Source organism: Chroicocephalus ridibundus, chromosome 1 (genome assembly GCF_963924245.1).
Source record: "Chroicocephalus ridibundus chromosome 1, bChrRid1.1, whole genome shotgun sequence".
NCBI lineage: Eukaryota > Metazoa > Chordata > Aves > Charadriiformes > Laridae > Chroicocephalus > Chroicocephalus ridibundus.
In genome coordinates, this window is record NC_086284.1 from 26,331,702 (window position 1) to 26,357,158 (window position 25,457).

Here is a 25,457-nt window from a genome sequence, read left to right on the forward strand (position 1 = left end):
GCATGCAGCAGCATCCTTTGCTTGGGAATTATCTCACTTGGGTCATCAAACATCTGTCAGGTAGTGTGCAACCCCGAGTGCAGTTTAATCAGCAGCCTACAGATGAAAGACTATGCTCTGGTTACCCAAGCCAACTAATCCCCTCTGGAATATTTTCTAAAGATACACCACATTATTTACTTTCCTAGCTGAAAACTGCTTTATAAGAGTCACCTCAACAAAATAACCTAGTTCTACAAATTCAACAACAGTTTTTCCAACAAGTTTATTTTAAGAATCTTTCACCCGATGAAGGTAAGCTCTTCTTCAGCTTAGGGAAACAGTTAATTTACCAAATCACAGTAATTTCTTGCACAGTAAGTTTACTCCTGCCACATATACATACGAATAAACCTCCCACATCAGCATTCCCAAATGAAACCACTACCAGCATTACCAGTGGTCTGATTTTGTTATTGTTTATAGCTTGTATATTTTTTCCCCCTCCTTTCTTATTTTGCAGAATTGGTTTTGCTTACTGACTCCAGATTTCACAGGAGGGCCTTCTGTTCCCCTGCTATCCACAGAGTTACACCACCTCCTAGCCCCACTACAGAGGCAGTCTGGGCACGTGGATCCTTTGGAAGCAAGTTCTCCCAAGCCCTGATATCAGCATGCTTTACTCTAACATTAAGAGGCGATTTTGCATGGTATTGCTTTTATAGCAATGGAAAATGGCACTAAACCACACCCCACAAACACCCCACAGCCAAAGCAAACTCACCTTTGGTTTAATCAAACCACTGAACCGACGTGATCCACTGCAGACACGCAGAGCAGCACCGTATCAGCATACACACTGGTTTTCTTATAGCTTCAAGTACACCAGCTGCAGAAGTAAATGTCACCAGATGCTTAGTACTACCACTGCCTTCTGCCTCCCTGACACCATCATCCTCTCTGCTCTGTGCACTGAGCTATCTGTGCAGCATCCTGGATCACTTCACTCAAACACTGCTAACTGGAGTTAGCAAATATTTTCTGGAGACACGCCACAGTATTTACTTTGCTAGCTGAAACTTTGAAGATGTAACCTAGCTGCTAACTCAAATTAGCAAAGACCTACCACTGCAGCAGCCTGTGCCACCCAGCCTCTTTTGAACTGAAACAAGTCAGAGGAGAGCTGTCTCAAGCACATCAGCCAGAAAACTGAAGCAGCAATTGCCTCTGCCGCTGGGATGCCAGCGAGCAGCTGCCAGCAGCAAACTTCTCAGTAGGCACAACTGCGGCCAGCGATGATGTGCATCCACCCTACAAATCAGTTTTTCTCACCTATATTAAAATACCTGGCAATGTAAGACAGGCAGGCTCACACACAGCCAGGAATAATATGGGTCATGGCACACACAGCTATTTATTTTGAGAACACCTCCTCATTTGACAGAACAGCTTCCAGGAATAAATAAATGATCTGGTACAGGGGATTTTAACCATCTGCCTGAATCACTACCAGGGACAAACCCTAGTTAAATAAAAAGCTCATTGTTCATTTTTTTTTTTTTTTAAGAGCTCCTGAGTAGCTTGTAATAAACTTTCAGAAGCGTATGACTGTCAAATAACCACTAAGTTTCAAGAAAAGCATAGTTCGCTCAGTAAATAAGGGCAGTAATTAATTGCAAGTCCTCAAAAAGAGGTTACTAAGTAAAATCCTCATCCTTGTAATTTAAAAATTAAATGAGCAAATAAGACGTACAAGGAAAGATACAAACAAATAACACGGATGCGGAAAATAGTGAGGTAAGAGTGAATTGCGAAATCTGTACAGCTCAGAAGAGACAGCTGGGATATTTGTCTGGAAGACTGGTGAAAGGGAACCCAAGAGTTATTCCTCATCTCAGAAAAAGGCAGGAGAAAGAGGTGTAAGAAAATATGAAGCTAAATACTACAATTAAGTAGATAGTAATGAATTTGGTATTTTAGTAAATATAGCAATCACACTGATTTCTCAGAAAAGAGGTCAAGACACAGCATCGCAGGCACTGGTTAGATTAACAGGAAAATTTCATAAGGAACCCTCCTTGGTGAAAATCTAGTAGCGCATTTTTTCCTATAGCAGTTACTGCAACTCCTGAACACACAAAAACTGCACCTCTACGAAAATAAAGTTTTCTGAACTGGTTTTCACTTGAGTAAAAAACCCAGAAACTCAAAAATGTACTTGGAACGAAAAATCTCACAGTATTTCATTTTGGAAACTCTGAAATAAGGCACTTCTGTACCAAATACCATCCACAGAATTTATGACCCACCACCTTGGTGGTCTCCAGCAGAGTTAGCGACCCTGGCAAGGGCACCAGCTGCTGACCCACCACTGAGGGAAGGCAGCTCTGGCCAGTGCTGCCAGGGTGAGTGGGCAGTCTCTACAAACCACAGGGGGAAGGTGGGAGCCCCAGCTCCTGATCCCTGACGCCCCCAAACCGCTCACGAACCACAGGCAGCGATCAGGAATGCTGCAACCAGTGGTCCTGTCATAGGCAGGTGATAGCCCCCAGGTTTTGTTTGACCAACAGATTCAGCTATGCCTTTTTCTTTCTTTTTTCTTCCTTTTTTTTTTTTTTGGTAGGTTTAAGCAGCCAGTGACATTGCAACAACGGCACTAAGGAAGGAGTGCTCAAATACCAGAACAAACCCAGCCGTAGTGCAAACAGCCACGACTCTTCCCAAAGTCACTGAAGAACCAAAGAACCTCACAAGTTCATTGAGATAAACACTTAAGACATTTACAGTGCAGACTTTTACATCCAAGCTAATCTCCCAATGCCTCCTTTTATAGTCAGTGGAAAGCAGCTTTCATCTCACAACTCATCTGCTTCAGCTTACTGGGCTGAGATGAATCACAACGCAGGAATGTCCACCCTCTCCCTTGCTGACCGTAACGGGAGCTGGGGCTGACTACCTTGGGTGTAGATGACTACATTTGGCCAGATGAACACCATCTTCAACACCATTCAGCACATAACAGATTTGCGAGGGTTTTGGCCCTAGAATAATGAAGGATGAGAACATAGCAGGTAACAGAAAAAACCCTAGGATACTGCCAAACACAAGGGAAGATTCACCTTGGGTTACTAACTCTGAGTAGGTATTGACTGGAGCTGACCCCAACCAACTCTGCCCAGAACCGCTGAACTACTTCTCCATAACACCTAGCCTCATGGTTCTGCTGGGTAATGCCACTAGTTTCTCCAAATATTTGGTTAAGTCAACAGGACTTCTTAGCTCACCCTTCAGGAGCAGCAAAGGGGCTCTGCCACATCCCCATCTGCCCTTTGGCACCACCGTGGCTCAGCAAATAAACATCACAAGGACGAAGCCAGCATCCACCGGCCACATCTGCAGCCAAAGTAAATCACCCTCTCTTCCTCCTGCCACACACTGCTTGGGGTTGAACTTCTGACATTGTTGATACAGGCCAAGAGAAGAGAAGCAAAAGCACCATATTATTTTCTACACTCTGAAAGCTGGGATACAACTGGAAGTGACATTTCTGAAAGGCCGCTGAAGTCTACTACCATGACAGGTTAATGAGAGGCAGTAATTGCAACAAGATCCCTGCCCTCCTTCACCCAAACCATATTTCTCCCTGTCTTCTTTCACATCGGACACTAAGCAATGACCACCACCCCTTTTTGCCCTCCCTCTTGCACAAATCAGCCCATCAGCTGCGCTCAACGCCAGCTAGACTGGCACACATCAACCCTCGCTCACATGTCACATCACCTAAAACAGAGACACAGAGCTCAGCCACAACACAGTACAGGGATGAACCTTACCTGAAATCTGGCAGATCTGGCAGTATGCTGCACAGGAAAAAGAAAAAGTAAAAAAGAAAAAAAAAGGGGAAAAAAAAAAAAGAGGGAATTTCAAAGATGTCAACAAAAATGCAGCTGAGAGCTGGTTACTCTGACAGCTGGTTAGATTAGAGGAAGAGTTTCACGTTCCCTCTTTTGTCCAAGTTAATTCCTTCTGTATAGCAAATCTCTCTCCACGTGGAGTGAAGAGTGTATCGCGTATGTGCAATCACACATCTCACCCACACTCACAACTGAGCTGCTTGAATTAGAAGCCTAGCTAGCCTCAGGTTTCCGTTACAGCCCACCCAAAACAAGGAGTGCCTTCTGAACACGTCTCCTCACTGATAAGCTGAAGCCTACGAGCAGCAAGGCTCAAAACTCTACATATCCCAGGAAAACAGCATAAAGCATCCGGTAGTCCTCCTGCTCAGGAAACGGGTTTATTTCAAAGCCAGTCTGACTACCTAAAGCATGCATGCGGTGGAGCACAGTTAAGGTGCCCCTTCAGGATGCTCAAATGCAAAATACTGAAAATACTTGAAAGCAAAGTAACTTTCAAGAGCTGTGGCAATCAACGAGCTTGCTCCTTCTTTGTGCCAGGGCTGACACTTACAGCTATGCAGCCTGTGCAATTACAGAGTCCCTCCTCTTTTCCATTATATGGAAATCCCATCTAAAAGACATTTCAGTTGACTGCTGAAGGCAACAAAAGTCCACAGAGCACCTGACCAGAAATACAAGCTGCTGCCTGTTCCCTCCAAGCATTCATTGTATTTGCCTCTAACTTGGAGGCAGCAGACAGCCAAGCATCACTGAGCTAAGAGCTTCAAGAGGCAGAGCTGTCCCACTGCAGAGGGTCCCATGCGACACCTACACGCATGACCACGTCTTCCCCACTTGCCCCCACGGCTTAGAGGAGCCCACAGCGGTGGGCAGAGGGAAGCAGGGTGTCCACTGGTTCACCTGATGTTGGACATCACCACAAGGTTGCTGATAAAGCCCGAAGTTAACAGTTGTAAATGACCACACGTGCCACAGGCAGGTGGCAAAACAACCACTCAGCTAAGAGATAGTTAACTCATGAAACTGCAGTGCCATGACCACCTCAGCTCTTCTGCCCTGATCTGCAGCCCGTGAACTCTTTAGAGCTGCAACAGCACCTGCAACGACAACACCCTGCTCCAAAACTACGTCTTCTAGCAGCTGACAACACAACTAAATAGCATTTCTGTACATAGTACCAATCTTTCTGTCCAACTTCATAAAATCCATCTTAAGGTTTTCCAGTGTTTCCCCCCCCAGCCCTATCAGCCACAAACATTCACACATACATATGCAAAAAAGAAGAAATCCATCTGCTAGTCAGGCCAGCTGCCTGTGAAATGCTGACAAACAACATGTAAACAAGTCCCCCAGCCTCAGAACAGGTTCAGGAACAGCAGCAACCAGCAGGGTACGGGGCTGACATGGGCACTACAAGCAATACCTGCCATTTTCGTTAAATTTTCAGCCTCCTTTGCAGTTTGAGGGAAAAAGCCAGGCACAGCAGGCCAGTCGCTTGGGAATTATCTCAGACACGAAAAGACTGCCCGGGAAGCAGCCCAGGGTTTGTCCTTGACACCTGGGCCTTCACCTCCCGGCAAGGCACTCTCTCCACGGCACTGCTCGTGTCGCCAAGCAAAAATAAGCACGGAACCCATTAACTGGGGAACACACACACACACACTTGGGTGAGTTTCCCATCTGTGCCCTGGCTTGTCGCTTGCCCTGGGAGTGGGAAAGCGTGGCTAGAGGCGGCGATGCCCACCTCGGCCGGCTCAGGGACACGGGCTGCGGCCGCCGATGACGGCAGGCCCCATCCCTGCACCCAACCAAGGCCCTTCCCGCCGGGCGGCCCCGGCGTTTTGGGGGATCCCTCCTTCAGCAAAGGGGCTGGAGACGGCCCCGCCAGCGCGGGGAGGTGGCGGGGGAAGGCTCCCGGCAGCACTCCGGGAAGGACCTGCCGGGGACGGCGGCCGCAAGGAAGCCACGGAGAGAAAATGGAGGGAGGCGGCTGTTTTGGCGGGAGGGGAGACGATCCAGCCCCGGCAGCCCGCCGCATACAAAAATGGACGCCCCGCGCAGGGCCGCAGCGGCCGCCGCCGCCTCCCGCCCGGCCCCGCTCCCGCTCCCGCTCCCGGCCGCCGCCCCGCACTCACCCGCGCCCCGCCGAGGGGCAGCCCAGCGCCGGCGGGCTCAGGGGCGAGGCGAGGCAGCCCCGCCGCTCCCCCGCCGCCGCTTTACACCTCCGGCGCGGCCCGCCGGGCCCCGCCTCCGCCCCTCAATGAATGGGGAGGCGGGCGGCGGGCGATGCCCTTCCGGTGGCCGGGATGGGCCGTAGGTAAGGCCGGGGGTGACGCGGGGAGGCCGGGCCTGGGGGAGGCCGGCAGCCCCCGGGGGAAAGCGCATCACCAGAGAACCGCGGGGATGGCCAAGGCGGCCAACAGCATCCTGGCCTGTATCGGGAGCAGTGAGGTGAGCAGGACTGGGGAAGTGATCGTCCCCCTGTACTCGGCACTGGTGAGGCCCCACCTCCAGTACTGTGTCCAGTTTTGGGCCCCTCACCACAAAAAAGACATTGAGGTGCCGGAGCGGGTCCAGAGAACCGAAGCTGGTGAGGGGTCTGGAGCACAAGTCTTATGAGGAGCAGCTGATGGAGCTGGGGTTGTTCAGCCTGGAGAAAAGGAGGCTGAGGGGAGACCTTATCGCTCTCTGCAACTACCTGAAAGGAGGGGGTAACCAGGGGGTGTCGGTCTCTTCTCCCAAGTAACAGGCGATAGGACAAGAGGAGGCAGCCTCAAGTTGCACCAGGGGAGGTTTAGATTGGATATTAGGAAGAAATTCTTTACTGTGATGGTGGTGAGGCACTGGAACAGGTTGCCCAGGGAGGTTGTGGATGCCCCATCCCTGGAAGTGTTCAAGGCCAGGCTGGATGAGGCTTTGAGCAGCCTGGTCTAGTGGAAGGTGAACCTGCCTACGGAATCGGGTTTGGAACTAGATGATCTTTAATGTTCCTTCCAACCCAAACCATTCTATAATTCCATTCAGTAGATAAAGGTGGGCACTGGTGAACTTGGATTAGGCTTTTGACATTGCCTCCCACGAAGCACCATGCCCCCAGCTGTGGATGAAATTGCCATAGCCGTCCCCAAAACGGGGGCAAACGGCCAAGAAAAGCTGTGGATGTTGGAAGGGGAACAGCATGGGGTCTGTGCAGGGCTTGGTTAAATCCTGTTTCTGTTACCATTCATAAGGTCCATGGTAAGACCACGATGGGAAAAGCTACAAGTGTGCTGCAGGATGGAACAGCATATGACCATGGATCTTGAAGAAACTGTCCAAAATAAAGTGGAATTCTAGAAAGAAGGAGAGTGACAGTTTAGGAAAGAAAACCAAGTAAGTGTGGGGAACAGCTGGCTGAGCAGCTAGTTAGAAAAATATCTGGACATTACACTGGATCCCAAAAGTTGTGTGAGACTACTGCATGGTACTAATGAAAAAAAACCAAACCCACACAAACCCCCAAACAACTGTATCTTTCTTGCAGAGCATCTTAATGGAAACGTATGTAGGATGTTGAAAGTAATTATGAAGCTGTAATCAATAGTGCTGAAACCTCAGCTGCAGTACTGTGCTTATTTTGACATTTAACCGTAAAGAAATACACTTACTTGGGGGAATCTTGAAAAAAAGGCTAAGAAACACACACATTAATGAAAAGCTGAAGGAATTGTTTTTCTTTTCCAGAGCAAAGGCAGAAGAGTAGAGCAGTCCTTCAGTGAATAAGCAGGCAAAGGCATAAACAATAAAGAAATTGTTTGTCAATTACGACCGCACCATGCTCATTAATGATTACCCACTGGAAAGGCTGGGGAAGTCTGGAGGACATTTTGGGGTAAGCATTCACAGAAAGCCTTCGAACAATGTTTTGCTGATGTGTTTCTTCAACAGCTGCTCCACGTGAGATGACAGCTGTATCTGTCATGTTGCAGTCTGCTTCTGCCTGTCACTGTCATAGAGCCCTGGTTCATCTCCTGAGCTTATTAATAGGTGTGGTTGCATACATAAGGGCAGTGGTGGTCTGAGATTATGGCTCCTAAAATTGTTCAGGAAAAAGAAAACCTCTTTTATGCCAAGCTGAGGTACCCAAGAACACCAGGTACATATTAACAGGCAAAAAACCAACCAAACAATTGTTCTGGGATTTTTCTTCTTTTTGCTAGAATTAAGAAATTCTGTATTTAAAAATCATTTGTTGCACCTTAATCAGCTATTGATTTTTTATTAAGCAGCTGGTCAGCCCATCCTAGTTCATTTTAATCTGTGGAACCCAGGAATGTCATTATTCCCTGTGTTCTCTGCTATCCTGGCTCTTGTTGCTGTGATCATCCAGGTGGGTAAATGTTCCACCCAAAGGACAGGCTGCAGACGTGGCACAGACTGGTCATGTCTCCTGGTCAGGCTGTATGTAGTCTGTGTGCAGATTAAAAACCCTGAGGGATATCTGGATACAGTGGCAGTCACAGCTATAAGAGATCCATCTCCCCTAACCTTGGGCATCTATGGTACAGATATCTCCACATGAGCACATCATAATAGCCTCTCTTATAATCAATGCACAAAAGCAAGTATTTGTGGAGCACAACTCATAAATCTTAAGAATGGTGGCCTGGACCACACCAATAGTCCATCTAGACCAATGTGCTGTTCTGAGAACAGTCCAAGCAGATCTGTGGGGAAACTACGATAAAGCAAACATATGAATACAGTTCCTTAGAACACTCTCTTTGCAACTGAGACAGAAATGGTATCCTTCTATGTAGTAGCCGTTGGTGCCCTTCATTTTCCATTAACTTCTCCAGATTCCCCTGATCTTGTGCAAAATGTTAGCATTTACAGCATCCCGTGACTCGAAATTCCACTGCTTTACTACATGTAGCTTCAAATACTACACCATTTTGTTTCTTTTGAACGTGCTACTTAACTCGCTTTCTTTTTCTTGCACTGGAGAAGACAGCAAACAATTGATCCCTACTTCCATCTCTGTGTTTTACAGGCTTTTGTATGTGTTTATCAAATATATATTTTAGAAGATCTTCCTTTCTAGTCTGAGAAGTCCCAGCCAACTTAGTCATCCTTACTATGGAAACCATTTCAGGCTGTTGATCAGCCTCAGTGCCCTCCCTGAACCTTCCTCATTCTGAGGAAGATGCCTAAAGTGCACCAGATGACTCATAATCTAGAAAGACCTTGCCGCGTGCCAGCCACCTACTGAGAACAGTCCATGGCCCATACCGTCCTCCAAAGCATGCCTATGCATTGTTCAAGACAGTGCCAAAACTGTGCCAGAGACCAAACAAACAGTGTGACATTGACTCTGTCTATACTTGTAAGTTAAATAAAGCTCAGGAATATTCATGGAACTTAATCACCCTTTGGATAATTATTTTTAAAGGCCTACGGCACGGTTTTCATCCACACCAACTAACAGTATCCCAAATAATCCTTAGACACGAGAGCTGTTAGCACAAACCTGTGGCCATTCCTTGTTTACATACGACCACCCTGGTTTGGACAGTAAGAGGATTTAATAGTGTAGGCATTAAACATTCTGTTCCATAAGCATCGTCTGCCTTGGGGAAACTTAGTAGTCTAATATAAAAGCAGTCAATATGGCCCTAGTCCTGTTTAACTAAAGAGCACAGATGTGGCCTAGACATGTGAAATTCAGTGAAAGATGAATACTGTCTTGTCTACCACAACAGCACAATAGAAAAGGCAACGGGGTGGGCAGACCTACTGTGACTAAGCAGTTGGACGTTCCCTGCAGAATTTATCTAGCCAAATGTGAAGGTGTAAGAGGATGTGTACCATGGAAAACAGAAAGAATGCAGAGGCGGATGAGCTTTTCAAAAGCTTTGGCTTCACAAATGCCAGGCACCACCTCAGTCTGGGCTCTCAGCATCACGTGGGTGGGAAACCCTCATGGCTACAGCAACGGCTAAATACTTTTCCCTTCCATGGGCACACACAAACCAGCCAACCGCATGGTGTCACAGCAAGAAGCTAGGTCCTGCTCTCCAGTAGAAGGCACCGCAACCTCCAAAGTTGAGTGCAAAGTGTTTCCTGGAGGTGAAACATCAGAGCAAGAGGGGAGGGTCTGGAAGCTGCACCCGTTTCCCATGTTCAGGGGCTGAAACAGAGCTCTTGGTTGTGTGTCAGATCAGTGTGCCAAGTTGAATTTTCCTTCTTCCAAATTGGAGCTAAGTGTCAGAAGAAAGCATTGGAACAAAGAGATGCTGCCTTTCAAAGAGCCAAAATGCTGGTGGTATCTTTACTCTGGGTGAGGTTGTCCCTCCCAGTTCCCACAGCATTTGAATCTTACTGGGAGCTGGAAGATGCTCTCTCAGAAATGCATTTCTTGATACGCTCTGGCAGCAGTCCTGCTAGGTGACCCTCAGTCAGCATAAGGTAAGTATTTGCCACCTATGGTAGAAGTCTCTGTCCTGAGGGCTCCACAATGTTGGTTGCAGAGAAGCAACATTGCAGCCCACCAGCAGAGTCCATGGGTTGGAGGGTGGAATTCCACCCCAGTCCCATCTGGGGACGTATGTTGTGTTTGAGAAAAGTGATGCTCAACCTAGATGTTTTAGTCACCTTTACATTTGTAATTAACAGCATGTTCACTGATGTATCCTAGGGACAGGTAAGGCAAGTCTCTAAAGCAGTTTTAAAATGCCCCTTATTGCAATATACAGAATAAATCAAATGAATCCTGATGATCTGTTTATCTGTCTCTTTTCCTCCTCTTGCCTGGTGGTGAGAGTGACTTGCTCCATCCCAAGTTATTCAGCCTTACAATAACAACCTCTGGCAAATAAAATTATTGAAGGATAATTGCAAATATGTATTTCTATTTCAGTGGGAAGATCTTCTTTCACGCTTTAGCCAGAGCAATGCTCTCATGTTTCATCCTTTCTGATTTATTCCATTTCTTTTTTCTCTGCTTGTGCATTGATGAATTCAGCAGTAGTTCAGGGACCCAGGAATCAAAGGAAGCGCATCAAACAAAGCTGATGCAACAAGAGCTGGGCCAAGAGGTCACCTTTGAATCAGACGGTGGATTTAAAAGTCCTCTTGGCCAAATTTTGTTCCTGCAATGCTGAAAACAAGGAGAGATGTGACTGCCAAGAATGGAGTCGCTCCAGACTTACAACAGTGAAATGGCAAGAAGTGTGCTCTTGTGCGTTTTCATCATTTAGTATAAATCTAAAGAGACGCCTTGGAATGCAGTTGGCCAAAGCTGTGGGAGGTGGTGGTGTAATGTAAGGCTTTTTGTGCTCATTTATGGATGATTTTTATCTGAAGCCAACACCCTCAATCCCACCCTTTTCTCTGTAATCTTTTCTTAAAATAACCAGAGCTAACATCCTGTTACTGCTTTGGGTTAGTCCCATTCTTAACAAAGTTGTTCTTTCACCTGCTAATATGCTTACGCTATTTTTCTCATTCATCTTCTCCCCTTTTTTTTAATTTATTTTTCCCATTAGGACTTAATGGGTGTAGCGGACTTCCTCCAGAATCTTGTGTTTATTTGGGGGGAAGCGGGCCATGATTTTATTGGAAATTATTAGTATAATTCATGTGGTTTGTACTCTCTGAAAGCGCCAGAGATGAAAAAGACTTTTGTACTTTTTGCTCTTGAAAGATCATTGTTTCTGGCAAAGTCATTTAGCATTTTCCAAGCTGTGAAATGATATCACTCACAGGCAAAGCACGGAAAAGGCTACATCCAGGCATGCCAGAGGATACTGAGAAATGCTAAGACAATTTTCTAGGGAAAACCACACTGTCTGTGACATTTGTTGTCCTTTTGGCTTTGTAAGTTTATTAAAAAGTTGAGGAACAGGCTGGATTCAAATGGACTTTCCATGTGTTGCGGAACAGGTGGTTTAGTTTTCATTTTCAGGGAATTTTGATTTGTTTTTTAGAGAAATATGAATTGCATATTTAAAACCAGTAAAAAATAAATCCTCAGAAATAAAGTATTCAAGACCTACAAACCATACAACTATATAGTCTTACCATAGTTGACCACAGTCTTACTGTTGACATCCTGTAAATCATGTTATGCTTTGCAGATTCATCACATCTCATATGCACAGCAAGAAACTCCAGCTGATCACCTCCTGGACCCCATTCTTCTGTAGCTGAGCCTGTACGTAGCTCACTCATTGGCAGGACAGGACCAGACATTTTTCCCCCTGCACCAAGTACAGCTCATTCCTGACAAGCCATGCCCCATAGGAGAAGGACCCTCATCACAGTCTGTTGCAGGACTTGCCTTGTCACACTCTTCTGTATGCTGGAGACAAAGACACCTGAGAAGGGCCATGTAACCTCTCCTGGGAACATGTCGGAGTCTTGATTTATGGATAAGTGGATAAAACATTCATTTTACCATCTGAAGAGCCATTGAATGGGTTTCAATCTAAATTTCCACCTCAAATTATACGCTGTGATTTGTCCACTCTATTTGGCCAGGCCTTTGTCCTTCTCCTAGTTAGTGGAATACCTCTTACCCAGGGTTATGGAAGAATTAAATCCTATAATATCTTAAGCAAACAAGGGCAAATATAATTCCTATGATTTATTTAACATTAAGATGCAAGGGGAGCCAGAAGCTGTCTGTTTGTTTGGGTTTTTTTCCTTGTAAAGAATAGTAGGGCCAGGCAAGAAGCATCCCAAAGTTCAGCCTCAGAGATAAAGCATTTTTCCAGTGAGGGTCAGCCCTGAGATTCAAATTATTGGTTCAAGTCACCCTCAGGTAGATCTATGGGTCTTCAGTATCTCAAATGAATTACAGGTGGAAGGGAGATTCTAGATATTTTTTTTGTTTCTGTGTACCATGGAATCATAAAATGATTTGGGTTGGAAGAGAGACCTTAAAGATCATCTAGTTCCAAGCCCCCTGCCATGGGCAGGGATATCTCCCACTAGACCAGGTTGCCCAAAGCCCCATCCAACCTGGCTTCGAACAGCTCCAGGAACGGGGCATCCACAACTTCTCTGGGTAACCTGTGCCGGTGTCTCACCACCCTCACCGTAAAGAATTTCTTTACTGATTTTCTTGCTAATCTAAATCTACCCTCTTTCAGTTTAAAACTGTTACCCCTCATCGTATCACTACCTTTCCTGGTAAAGAGTCCCTCTCCATCCTTCCTGTAGACCCCGTTTAGGTACTGGAAGGCTGCTATAAGGTCTCCCTGGAGCCTTCTCTTCTCCAGGCTGAACAACCCCAACTCTCTCAGCCTGTCTTCATAGGAGAGGTGCTCCACCCTCCTGATCGTCTTCGTGGCCCTCCTCTGGGCCCGCTGCAACAGGTCCATGTCTTTCCTGTACTGAGGGCTCCAGAGCTGAACACAGTACTCCAGGTGGAGTCTCACCAGAGCATAGTAGAGGGCAGAATCACCTCCTTGAACCTCCTGGCCGTGCTTCTTTTGATGCAGCCCAGGATGCAGTTGGCTTTCTGGGCTGCGAGCACACATTGCCAGGTCATGTTGAGCATGTCAAGAGCCAAATCAATTTCATCCCAAATTATGCATAGGAAGAATTATAAGTTTGCCAAAACTGTGTTTTAGGATGAACGAAATTATTTAAACAACAGAAAGTCCTTCCTGTTATGGTTTGCCTCCTCATCTACAGTCATACCCTGACAAATTCTCATCTGGGAAACTAGCAGGAGGGGAAAAGAGTGCTTTGTGGTTTACAGTATACACCAGTGTTTACAGTGTGTGGGTGTGAAGGTGGAAGATGTTGACTGGGTGTTCGTTGCATTCCTGGATCAAATGACTCCGGTGATTAAGAAATTTTTTTCTTGTGGCTGGGAGGGACTGAAGCCGGTGACACATGTTTTAGTTTCCCGTCTCATTCCTTGGTTGTTGTAACACCTTTTTCTTGTTCCTTGACAAACTCTGGCATGTCCTGTTCATACCCAACCAAAACTCTGCAGAAATATCCCTCTTCCTAGGCTGTTGTGTTGACCTCATGATTCTCTCTTTGCAGCCCTTCACTGTCTCTCTTTGTAACTTGTACCAAACAGCATCTGCTGGTCTGTACTGCACAAGGCTTTGCAAGTCCTCATATCCCCTTCAGTATTTACAGGTTGATTTCCACCTCCGATCGACCACGATGCCACACAACTGTGGCTAAGTCTTTTGGTGCTATAGCAATAAAAATAGCAAGCACTGTTCCCAGCTAGTAAGTCCCTTTCTTCACAGGACAAAGTCAAATCAATAGAACTGAAGAATCCCCATCAGGAAGTCCAAGCTGTTCGTGTTGTGGTATCTTCCAATTTTGATCGAAGCAATTTTTATCAACTCAGTCTATTTTTCGGTGCTAAATCCATTAAAAGAAATACCAAAATAAAACTGATCCCAGGATGGATCCTGAAGGAACTCCATTAGTAACTTTCCTCCAGGTCAGAAGTCCTCTTTCAACACAGTCAGCGTCATTTCCCCTCTCGTTAGTTCCTTACCGCTTCTCACCTTCCTTGTTCCTGTACGAGGGAGTACAGGAACCCTTTCTTCAGTTCAGCTTGTTTGCAAGATAGCACTGTATCATTAACTTTACTGCAGTTTAAGTAGATTAGATATGCTGCATTTCTCTTGTCTAGAAAGTTATTTGCTTTAATCAAATAGACCAAATGGCCTCCTTTTGTGAACTCATTGCCTTTGTGTTCCATTATTCATGTAAGTCCGTACCTTTGTATAGTTTTACTTCAAAAGGTGTATTAAGACCTTGTATACTACTAAAATCAGAGTCCCATGACTGCTACTCATCTGGTTGTGTGGTACCGCCCCTAATTTAAAAAAAAAATTGTAACAAAAATCTTTACTTCCAGATTTTCAATCTTTTCACAGCTCTGGGATGGAGGTGATCTGCTAGCATATATTAAAATCTGTAGGTTCTCTTCTAAGAGTTTCATCATCAATTGTGCACATCCCTGCTCCCAACAGCAATGCGGATTTGCCCCTCTCAATATCATTGCTGGAACTGCTATCCAGTTAGGACAAAATCTAAAGAAGTACTTGGCATCCTAACATGCAACTGAAGTTGAGTAAAGACTTATGCATTTAGAGCAGTGGTCCTAGTCCTCTTCCAAACTTATGGAGGCTGATTAATTCAGATGCCATCTGATCAAATTACCCCCGCTTGTCGACAAGTACCAAAGACCTAGTTACACCAGGAGCGCTTGGAGAACTAACACAAATTGTGAGCGCTGAGTTCAGATGGTGCTGTCAGGGCTTTCTAAAGCAGCAAATGAATCCCAGGAATTCCTCTGTCAATCTGACTGCCCTTGTCACAGAGAAATTGTCATGTTGCCTCTCTCTTGCTGTCCTTTTCCACACAGGAATCTTGCATTCCTCTGAACCCAGGGGCTCCGCTTAAATGGGTGGATATAAAGTGTCATGCATCCTGCTGTCTAGAGAACGCTACCAGCAAGTCAGACAAGAGCACGTTAAATTGAGAAGGGTCTAAGATTAGGTTATATGCAAGAAACCTCAAATATACTATGCAGTAGATTACTACCAATTTAAGAAAAAAAAAACAATTATCCGGTCATTAATAGCCCCTGACAGTACATGACTGAGGTCATCCATGATATCCTGTCTGTTTTTAATAGGGCCTGTAGTGATAGGACAAGGGGTAATCATCTTAAACTAAAAGAGCATAGATTCCAACTAGACATAAGGAAGTAATTTTTTACCATGAGGGTGATGAAACACTGGCACAGATTGCCCAGAAACATGGTAGATGCCCTATCTGTGTAAACATTAAAGGTCAGGTTGGACGGGGCTCTGAGCAACCTGATCTAGTTAAAGATGTTCCTGCTCATTGCAGGGGGGTTGGATTAGATGACCTTTAAAGGTTCCCTTCCCACGCAAACCATTCTATGATTCTGTGATTCTGTCTTGGTAACATCTCAATCATTTAGATCGTCCCAATCTCAGAGGCTAGACTTATACTACTAAATAAGATGGGTTGTGTCCTGTTCTCGGTCCTTGAGGGCAAGCTGCACAGCACAACTTGCATCCACACAGCAAAAACAGCTTCTTCTCTAAAACAAGTTCAAAGCAAGGTGGACACCTCCACACTGCTCACTGGGAAGAGCAATCCCATGCTGTTCCATGAACCGTGCCCAGGTATTGCCTGGGAAAGGGCTGTCTTGCACAGACCATACCTGTAGCAGGAACTATTAAACAGCATGGGCATGCACAGACTGGTACACCATCCTGGACCCTCACCATGTTTTATTTACTAACAGCTGTAGCCAGAGTGGCTGAAGCTTTGTTACAGACAGAACCAGCCAAGACAGAGTTTTGGACAGGTGTCTATGGCATTTCCTCGTGAGCAGCTCAGACACCATGCTGGTTGTGGTAGATTTTAGTCCTGGGAACGTAACTTTCTCTCATTTACTACACAAAGGAATCGTCCTCAGCATTGTGAATTTTGTTCCCAGAGCCAAATTAATTTCCTGGCATTACAGCCCTGCGTACCCTCTTGGGTCTAGCCCTTGATTTAAGTGTGATCCAAATATTGTGTTTGATCTCAGCCTCCTACTCTGTACACAGCAGCCTTACTTCCTCCTTTTTTAACTTTGTTTCTATTTATACAGTTACCAAACCTTTCAGCACTTATCTTCACAGATCTTTGCAAGGTCTAACTCAGCTTGACTTTTGGCACTTGGTGCTGAATTCCTATGTTTTCTGACCTTCAAAACAGAGATGCCTGGACTGACTGACCTCTTTATCCTTTCCCGTAGACTGTTTACACCTAGCATCCTTCCTTGAACAGTCATTCATCCAGGTAACTCTGGACAACTTCCTTATTCATTTTTCCCTTGTTTAGCATGCAAATTCCAGAAAGATTTTCTGCCTCTGATGTAAACTCTTATACTCTTTCACATGCAACCCCTGAGCCGTCAAACCGGTTAACTCCATTCACTGCTTTTCTTAAATTTCTTGACATTTTCCCTGTGAAAAAAAACCCAATCCACCCAACAACCCAGAAGGATATTTTTTATCCTTTTTCCCATTCCATTTTAATGCTATCAGCATTCTGATCCAGAATTATTTACTGGAACTGGTTCTTCTATAATATGTTCACTGCTGAAACTGCATCCAAAATACATCCCCTTTTGCTTGTAGGGGTAAGCAAGTGCACTATCACATCCCTTTATTCATGAGTTTGTAGCTGAAACATTAAACTCTTGCATACTAATAACTCACCGTAATATTTATTCTTTATATTAAAGAGCCATTAAAGGTCTAGGGTTTTATAAAAGAAGCCTCTAACACCATCTCATTTCCCCCTTCACCATCCTTTCCCAGAGGATTTTGACTCAACTCTTCTGTTTTCGTACTGCTTTGTCTCAGTTTTATTATCTGTCACTGTATCATCATTCAGTAACGATCAAGAAGACAAATCCATCAAAGGGCATCATTGGGAAAGGAAGAGAGAACAGTACAGAAAGCATTGCTATGGCTCTGGTTTGCTCACATTTTGAGAACCGTGCCTACATCTCCAAAAGCAGATACCAGAACCTGAAAGGTTCAGAGAAGAGCAGGATGAATATTAAAGATATAGAATGATTTAAGGAGTGGCTGAGTAGGCTGGAATTTTTCAGCTTCAGAAAGAGATGTTTGACTTCAGAAGTTATGCTACCAAAGCTGTAAAATGATGAGTGGGAAAGGTGGAACCCATGAGTCGACAGAGAGGGTGTTCACTTCTCCTCCAGAACAAGAACCAGGAGCCATCAAATGACACGTAAGACAGTTTTCAAAATTAAGAAGAAGGAGCGGCCCTTCTCGCGGTGCCTCGTGGGTTTGTGGAGCCCTTCAGCAAACAGTGCTTGAGATGCAAAACATGTGCAGGGCATCGGGACAAGTGCTTGGCAGACAGATCCATCAGAGCTACAGATAAACTATGTTGGGCTCAGGAACTCCCCTGACTGAAAAGAGATGGAGATTGGGAGAGTACTCCCAGGGGAGTACAGTGAATGTGTGTTTGTGTATATATATACACACATATATATAAAAATATAATCATATAATGGTTTGCATTAGAAGGGACCTTAAAGATCATCCAGTTCCAACCACCCTGCCATGGGCAGGGACACCTCCCACTAGACCAGGTTGCTCAAAGCCCCATCCAGCCTCGCCTTGAACCCCTTCCAGGGATGGGGCATCTACAGCTTCTCTGGGCAACCTGTTCCATGATCTTCCTGATATCTAATCTGAATCTCCCCTCTTCTAGTTTGAAGCCATTACCCCTCATCCTATCACTAAATGCCCTTGTAAAAAGTCCCTCCCCAGCTTTCTTGTAGGCATCCTTCAGATACTGGAAGGCCACTATAAGGTCTTCCCGGAGCCTTTTCTTCTCCAGGCTGAACAATCCCAACTCTCTCAGCCTGTCTTCATAGGAGAGGTGCTCCAGCCCTCTGATCATTTTTATGGCCCTCCTCTGTACTTGCTCCAACAGGTCCATGTCTTTCCTGTGCTGAGGACTCCAGATCTGGACGCAGTACTCCAGGTGGGGTCTCACCAGAGCAGAGTAGAGGGGCAGAATCACCACCTTGAACCTCCTGGCCATTCTTCTTTTGATGCAGCCCAGGATGCAGTTGGCTTTCTGGGCTGCGAGCACACATTGACAGGTCACGTTGAGCTTCTCAATATATACTTGCACTGCTCTTACTTTTTACTATGCACTTCCTCATAGCTGCTGCTGGAAGCAGGGTACTTGGGAAGACAAATCCTCAGTCTGAGCCAGCATAAATGTTTTTATGTGACATATTCTTCCATACTCAAATCTTGTTTCTGTGGTCCCATCATCTTGCTCATGCACATCCCTGCACCCTCTTCTACTGCTTCCCTTCTTTTTTCCCAGCTCAATCCTTGCAGTAACACACAGATTTTGTTATTTCTTCCTACCAGAATTAGATACAGTCCCTTCTTGAACAGGACCACGCTTTGATGGTAGGGCTCCACATGCATCGTCTGTCAGGGGACCACTAGTGGCCTTGCTTGATGTCCACATCTTTCCTGATTACCCAGGATAAGCCAAATTCTTACTGTCCCTCTGCGATATGGTGGTTTCTGTCAAAAAAAGCCAGGAAAGCCACAGCGCAAGCCAGGAGACTCTGCCTGCGACCACTGTCACTGTCCTTAAGTACAACGCAATTTAAACACCATGAACTGGGTCCCGACTGAACATGTCGCGACCAAGGGCGCGCTTCCTTCCACCTGGAACCCCCAGGGATTTGCCAGGCTGCAGCCGGCAGCAGCTTCCCGCAAACCCCGGCCTGCCCGCGGCCCCCCGGGCCGCCCCCGCCCACCAACCCGCACCGGCGGCCCCGGCCGCAGCCGCCGTCCTGCGGCGCCCCCGCGCGGCCCTAACGGGGCCCGGCCCGTACCGCGGCCTGGGAGCCGCGGCCTCCCCCGCTCCCCGCGGCGGGGAGGGCTGGGCCGCGGGGCCGGGCAGGGACGGGGTGGGGGGAGACGCCTCCAGCCCCTACGCTGAGCCCGGGGAGGGCGGCTGCTCCGCGGCCTCGGGCCTTGGGGAGCAGTGTATGTCGCTGGGGCTTCACCTTCTCCTCAGACCTGAGATCCCCAGGGGCTGTGGAGGACTCCTGTGACAGGAGGACAGCCCCTTGGTTCCCCAGCCTTACCTTCCACTCCCAAATCTTCCTCTCCTCAAGGAGGAACCAACTCACAAAGACATTCTGGTACCTAAACCCCATGATTTCAGTGGGATGTGAGTATCTAAATATCTCTGTAGGTCTTCATCTCTTTCCATGTTCTCCATCCAAGGTGGAATTTCCTGTTGGGCTGATGGAGAAACTCCCCAGCAAAACCCCTAGAAACTCCCCTTTATTGACATGAAAATAAAGCAGAGAGAAAGTCCCCCAACAGTTACCCCAGTAACTGCTGAGCACTTGCATTCTTTAGAGGTGGCGGTTGCATTTCTCAACCAGAAATTATGTTACACCCATGACACAATGCAGTAAACATGTAAGGGGAAAACCATTCCCACCCAGAGCCTGTACTCTGGTGAGGCTAGGTGTTTTGGTTGGCTTAAACAAGATGGAAACAGTTTGAAAGGTGCTGGTGGGGCTAATGCAGTCTGCCGAGTCTTGGCCGGGTCAGATGCCAAGCAGGGAGACTGCCAAGTCCTCCCAACACCTCCAGCGTGGACAATGCAGTGGGGCATCTGCCAAAATCAAACTGTCCCAAGGCTGGCTCGTGGTGTCATGAGAGCAGTCTCCCTGGATGTGGCACTGAAGAAAGCTCCTGAGTGAAAAACATCTTCCTCCATATTCAAAGATTCCCAAAGACGGTGTATTGCCTCCAAAAGAAGCCACTACTGCAGCTTTTACTTGAACCTGGTTAATTATACCAGAGGATACATGGACTTTTATATTTGACGTATGTCAGTCCTCTCCACCACACCTTCCAGAAATATTGTTTTTCTCTTCCCACTGGTCCATGAGGTGTGGGGTCAGTGCCCTCCGCAGCTCAGGTTCTTGGCCCTTGCAGCTGGACCTTACACATGTAAGCCATTTCTTACTTGGGCTTACAAATTTACAGTCTGTTCTTCGTTCTCAGATTTTTGTTCCTCTGAGCTAACTGCTCTTTCTTTGCCTGCATTCCCCTACCTAGACTCTGCTGTCCTTCAGCAAACTGTTTCAGTTTTCTGGAAAAGTAAATCCTTCCAGGTCCACAGTCTGGCCTAGCTCCCACAAAAGACTTAAACCACCTCCCCTACCCTAAGAGGTGTCAGGTTATCTCCTCTGACACCTCCATCAAACCTTCCCCCTGGGATCTCAAATCTTCCTTGCTTCATCCTTCCTTCTGGCATCACCTTTAGCACAGCAAGGCATTCCCATAACTAAAAGCCCTCCCTCAAAGAGCCTTACATGGCCAGTACCTTTCCCTGTGTCTACAGATCTGCCATCCCTTGAGCCAGGCATGTTCCGTTCTTGGCCGAAAACATGTCAGCTGGGGTTAACAGCTGACAACCTTGAGCAGCCTGGACCTTCCCAATCTTCCTGGTCATTGTAGCCTGTATCTGGGCAAAGACACCTTGTACGTGTCATCGCAGCCCCCATCACTGAAGGAGCATCACTATTCCTTCATTTTCAGTGTCTGTGGTGGTCTGTGCTCCCAGACACTCTACATCCCTTTCTAATTCCGCTGCTACTCCATAGGCTGGGTGCTGGAAGTCCTTCAGTTTTGGTTGACTGTCCACACCTCTTCCAGGGGTCAAAAATCTGGAGGGTCTTTCTTTGCTGCTTGTTGCTGACCTTGTGTTGTCCCAAAAGGTCCCACAATTTCCTGGGTACAGCCGCCAGCAGTGAGTAGGGGTGCCCTCAGCATTGCTGGAGGTGGCCCTGCAAGGACACTGCACCTGTTCATTCTAGAGTCTTTGAAGATAATCTCAAAAGCTTCAGAGCAGATCCTCTCCTTCAGGTGGCTTGTTTAGCCTTTTCCAGCCTTTCAGACCTAATCTTTCTTCTTCTGTATTCAATAACCCTGCCATGATGAGACAGTTCAGGACTGTATCTTCTCCTCTGCTTTAGAGTCTCACAGCCCATCTGGTGCAGCATAAACTGGCATAGATCAGCCATGGCCTGAAACCAGTCTCTCCCAAACTAGCATCTTTGAGATTCCTTCCTTCTATTCCCTCCTTCCCTCAAGCTGTGCCATGCTGAAGCAGTGAGAAGCAGATATGGACATCCTTCCCAGACAGGAACATGTTTCCAGTGTCTCTGCTCACTGCCCTTCCCACAAAATCTGTGCCTTCTGCTTGCTCATGGGTTTCCCCCATCCCCTCTCCTCTGTCTCCCTCTCCTGCTCTGCGATGGTTACCTCCAACCAGGAAACCAACATTTTATGAAGTTTTTAAGGAGTTTCAAGTGCTACCCTTGCAGGAAACTTGGGGACGACAATGAAAATGCATCATGGAATTATGTGCACATGGTGATCTCTCTTTACGCTTTCATAATGCGACCCACTCCTCTGCAGCGTTAGGAGACTTTTCACGTTCTTAGTCATTTGCTTCCCACTTCTAGGTTTGTAATGTGGCTTTATTTTAATGCACAGATCTTGGATGCAGTCCCCTGAGACATCATGGTGGTTTGCTGTTGTTTATTTTTTTTGCAGAGGAGTTTCTATATTCCACCCTAGTTGTGGTGCCATCTAGAAATCCCCCAGCCTTCCCCTCCCATTGGTACTGTTTAATACTTTTCTGCAGAGCACAATATTATGAGCACAATTACATAGTATTGAGACTCCAGTCTCTCAATAAACAACATTTGTCTTCCTGACAGCAGAGGCTGCTCTGAGCTTTGCCCTGTCCTTTTGGATTCTCACTGTTTCTGCAACGTAGCAGTTTGGTGTTCATGGTCTCTAACTTCCCCCATTATGTTTCCTTTCTCGGGATCTGGCAAAGTTTAATTCAGTCAGAAAATACCTAATCACCTTATGCAATGTTTTCACCCAAAACAAGTCTTGTTTGCCCTGTCTTTGGAAGCCAAAGAAGTGTTATATGAAAACAGAGTCTCTGTCAGCGGGAAAGTCCGTGCTTGGGGGAGCCCACCACCTGGCCCATGGCTTTGAACTTGAGCAGGGTTCCCAGAGCCTGACAAGACCATCAATGGCCCTCAGCCAGTGCTGGCCCTCTGGCACTCAGTCACTGTGGAGCCACCACATTCTCGCCCAATGACACAGTGATTGTAGGTGTCCTGGGACTGCAGGAGCTCGTGACAGAGCTCAGAGAGTTCACGTTGGTGACCATGGATTGAAGGGACAGGAGGAGCACCAGGCCCCCATCTTTCCCCGCAGTCAGTCGGTAGGGTGGCAGAGAATAGCTCGTAGAAGTCAAGAGTGGGTCCCACTGCCTGGAGAGGAGATGGGTGTCCCCTGGGATGCCCTTTTCTCAGAGATGGTTAATTGATTCCTAGTAACTTTAGTTCTATCAGAAATGGTAGCAATTTTCCTCCAAAACAAAGAGAAAAGTTCGGCCCTTTGTCTGTTCCTGAGGGAGGGGACGTGTGACATGCTTCCCTGGCAGAGGGAGTGCAGTGGGTAAGCAGGTCCAGGAGAGCCAGCTGGGAGGCCAGCACCAGCTCTGGGTCCGGAGTGCCACATCACAAAAATCAGAACAAGTCTGCAGCATGATAGGAGCATTAATAGTCACGGAGAGCTGCCTTTTGCCCTTCAAGGGAGAGAGCCTGGCCAGGAGCACTGGAGCTGTTAATAGAGTCGCAGGGCAGTCATTTGTACATTTAAATGGTAGACAGCTAAATACGCTCTGCAATCAGTCCTAGCAAAGGACACTGTTGGGGACACGCTCCTTTCAAAGCCTGATGTCCAGCTGCTCGGGGCTGCGTGACACATCTCTGCAAGCACAGCTCTTTCTGCTTGCCTCTCGCCAGGCTCCCTTAAAGAGGCAGCTCCCCCACTCCTCCTTTTTTTCCCCCCAAGCCAGATGTAATAGCAAGTAACAATCAAGACGATCATAATGCAGAGCTTCCAGCATAAATAAACAACCTCACTGATTTAAAATGTCCTGCTCATTTCTGAGGTGTATGTGTTGGCACTTTTGCTGAGATATCTGCACCCTGGATAAACCTATCCCTTGGCTGTGCCCACAGTGACCTCAGCCAACCTGCTGTTGCCCTTACAGCAGGACTTGAAGTTATTCAGTTTCTCCACCCAAATAAGATTTGCATCCCATTTTTTCAGTCTCTGCATTGTGCAGCTTCCAGGTATTGCTTGAGGAAGATGTGGCACACGTTTTTCTGAAAATCTTTCTATCCAGTAGGACAAGCATATTGCAGCTGTCTTCCATTACCGTCACTTTGCTTTAGCCTAAGTGCCCCAGCTGGTGACAGAGCAGCTCGGTGTGTCGGCATGGTCTCTTCTACTATGTTTTCCCAGGTCTTAGTACAGGAAAAAATACAGAAAGAAGGGGGCTTGTGTCAAGTTGGGGGGTTGGAACTAGATGATCTTTAAGGTCCCTTCCAGCTCTAACCATTCTATGATTCTATGATTCTAAGTTCTTAGCCCAAATGCAGCATGAGCTTCAGCAGTGTTACATCTGATAGATAGCTGTTTGCTTGATGTGCTCTTTAAAAGACCTGTGAGGGCAGTCTCCGTCCTGCCCTGCAGTAAGAGGGGCAAAAGGTGGTTCGTTTGCCTGATGAAACATCTGGGCTGCTGAATGCAAATTCAGTGGTAGTTGGAGAAAACAATTCCTCCCAAACAGAGTGCTGAATGTGAACAAACATGTGCTGGTTTTTTATGGCCTTGCCAGAGACCTGCTGATGCTGGAGCGTCAAGTGCAGAAAAATATCTGGCATTAAGTATACCCTTAAAAAAACATTCCCTTTGCATGCAGTGAAAGGCTGAAAGGCCTCCCTTCCAACACGTTTACAGAAATCCTTTGAAATCTCTCCATCGGCAGAGGTTTTTGTATATTCCCCAGTTGTGATCTCTCATTTCTTTCAGTCTTTCTCTTCAGTGCCCATCCTTTCTGCTGAAATCCAGCATGTAAGACGTCCCAAATAGTAAAGAGATTCAGTTTCCTGCACATTCCTGAAGGTAACAAATTTGCATTAACTTTGGTACTTACCTGAGCTTGCACCCTTCCTTGGTAAAGATTAGTTCATTGAGTCTCTAGGGTTTCCTGTGTGTCTTGTGTTATCTGTGCTGTCTCTTCCAGCGTTAATAAAACTGTTTCTGCCATCATGCTGATTCAGACATCTGTATCCAATTTAAAATTAAAAAATATGCAGTTTGGTTTGGGGCTGATCAGTCATTTGTGCTCTGGAGCTGTTGGCAACCTCTGTCAGTGCTGCTACGTGATGGAGCCGCTGCAGGTTTTGCATCTCCTTCCAAATGACGAGCATCATCTCTGTCTGTGGTGTCTGCCACAGAGCCTGAAGCTCCTTGTGCTGTGTCTTTTCCTTGAATGGCTTCCCTCTTTTACTAGGGGTGTTTTCCATTTTATTTCACATGTGGTGCCACATGGTGTTCAGTAACCACGCAGAGCTAAGACAGCTGACAGAGGCTGCTCCTTTCAGCGTTAGCTGATCATTAGCTTTTTAGCACTGTGTGGCAGGAGCCTCTGTTCAGCACTGCAGCATGCCCTGAGTAGCTCTGGCAAGAGCCTCTAAAACACTGTTATTGTTGAGGAATGCCTAATCACGAGTCTCCCCTTATTATTATTCTCTGTGTGTCCCTGGGATTCCTTCCCCCTTTGCAGTAAAACCATTTTTGCACCCTCCTGCCAGAGGGTGCTGGAGTGCGAGCTTTGATTTATTGGCTAGTGGTGAGGGGGGGTTGCTGGGATTTTTCCCAAAAAGTGCTGCACTGCCTCAGGCTGGTTTGCTAAAAGCTGACTAGAAGCACACTGCAGAGGCCGGACCAGATGGGCAGCTTTTACTTAAACGAGAAAACACTATATGGTGACAGTGGGGAAACAAACTTGGGAAGAGAATGAGAGAGTTCTCTGAACAGT

The 25,457-nt window shown here is 46.6% G+C and overlaps 1 protein-coding gene and 1 long non-coding RNA gene across 6 annotated transcripts in view; one reads left to right on the plus strand and one right to left on the minus strand.

Annotated features, from left to right (window-relative positions):
• SLC7A1 (solute carrier family 7 member 1) overlaps positions 1-6,169 on the minus strand; it is a 54,985-nt gene extending 48,816 nt beyond the window's left edge. Inside the window, exons 1-2 of one of the 4 annotated variants that reach the window (XM_063332096.1) lie at positions 6,032-6,167; positions 764-868 (exon numbers count right to left, since the gene is read on the minus strand). The gene's annotated coding sequence lies outside the window, so the exon portion shown is untranslated. Of the gene's footprint in view, positions 1-763; positions 869-3,812; positions 3,840-6,031 lie in introns of all 4 variants that reach the window. The other 3 variants (XM_063332109.1, XM_063332087.1, XM_063332102.1) reach the window with 3 other exon arrangements.
• Positions 6,170-12,787, plus strand: LOC134514355 (uncharacterized). Of its 2 annotated transcripts, none has more exons than XR_010070710.1 (4): positions 6,170-6,347; positions 7,127-7,268; positions 7,620-7,767; positions 12,014-12,787. It is a non-coding gene; the product is annotated as an uncharacterized LOC134514355 (long non-coding RNA). The 2 variants fall into 2 exon arrangements; XR_010070709.1 differs by lacking the exon at positions 12,014-12,787 and adding an exon at positions 10,900-11,817.
• Positions 12,788-25,457: the final 12,670 nt, after the last annotated feature.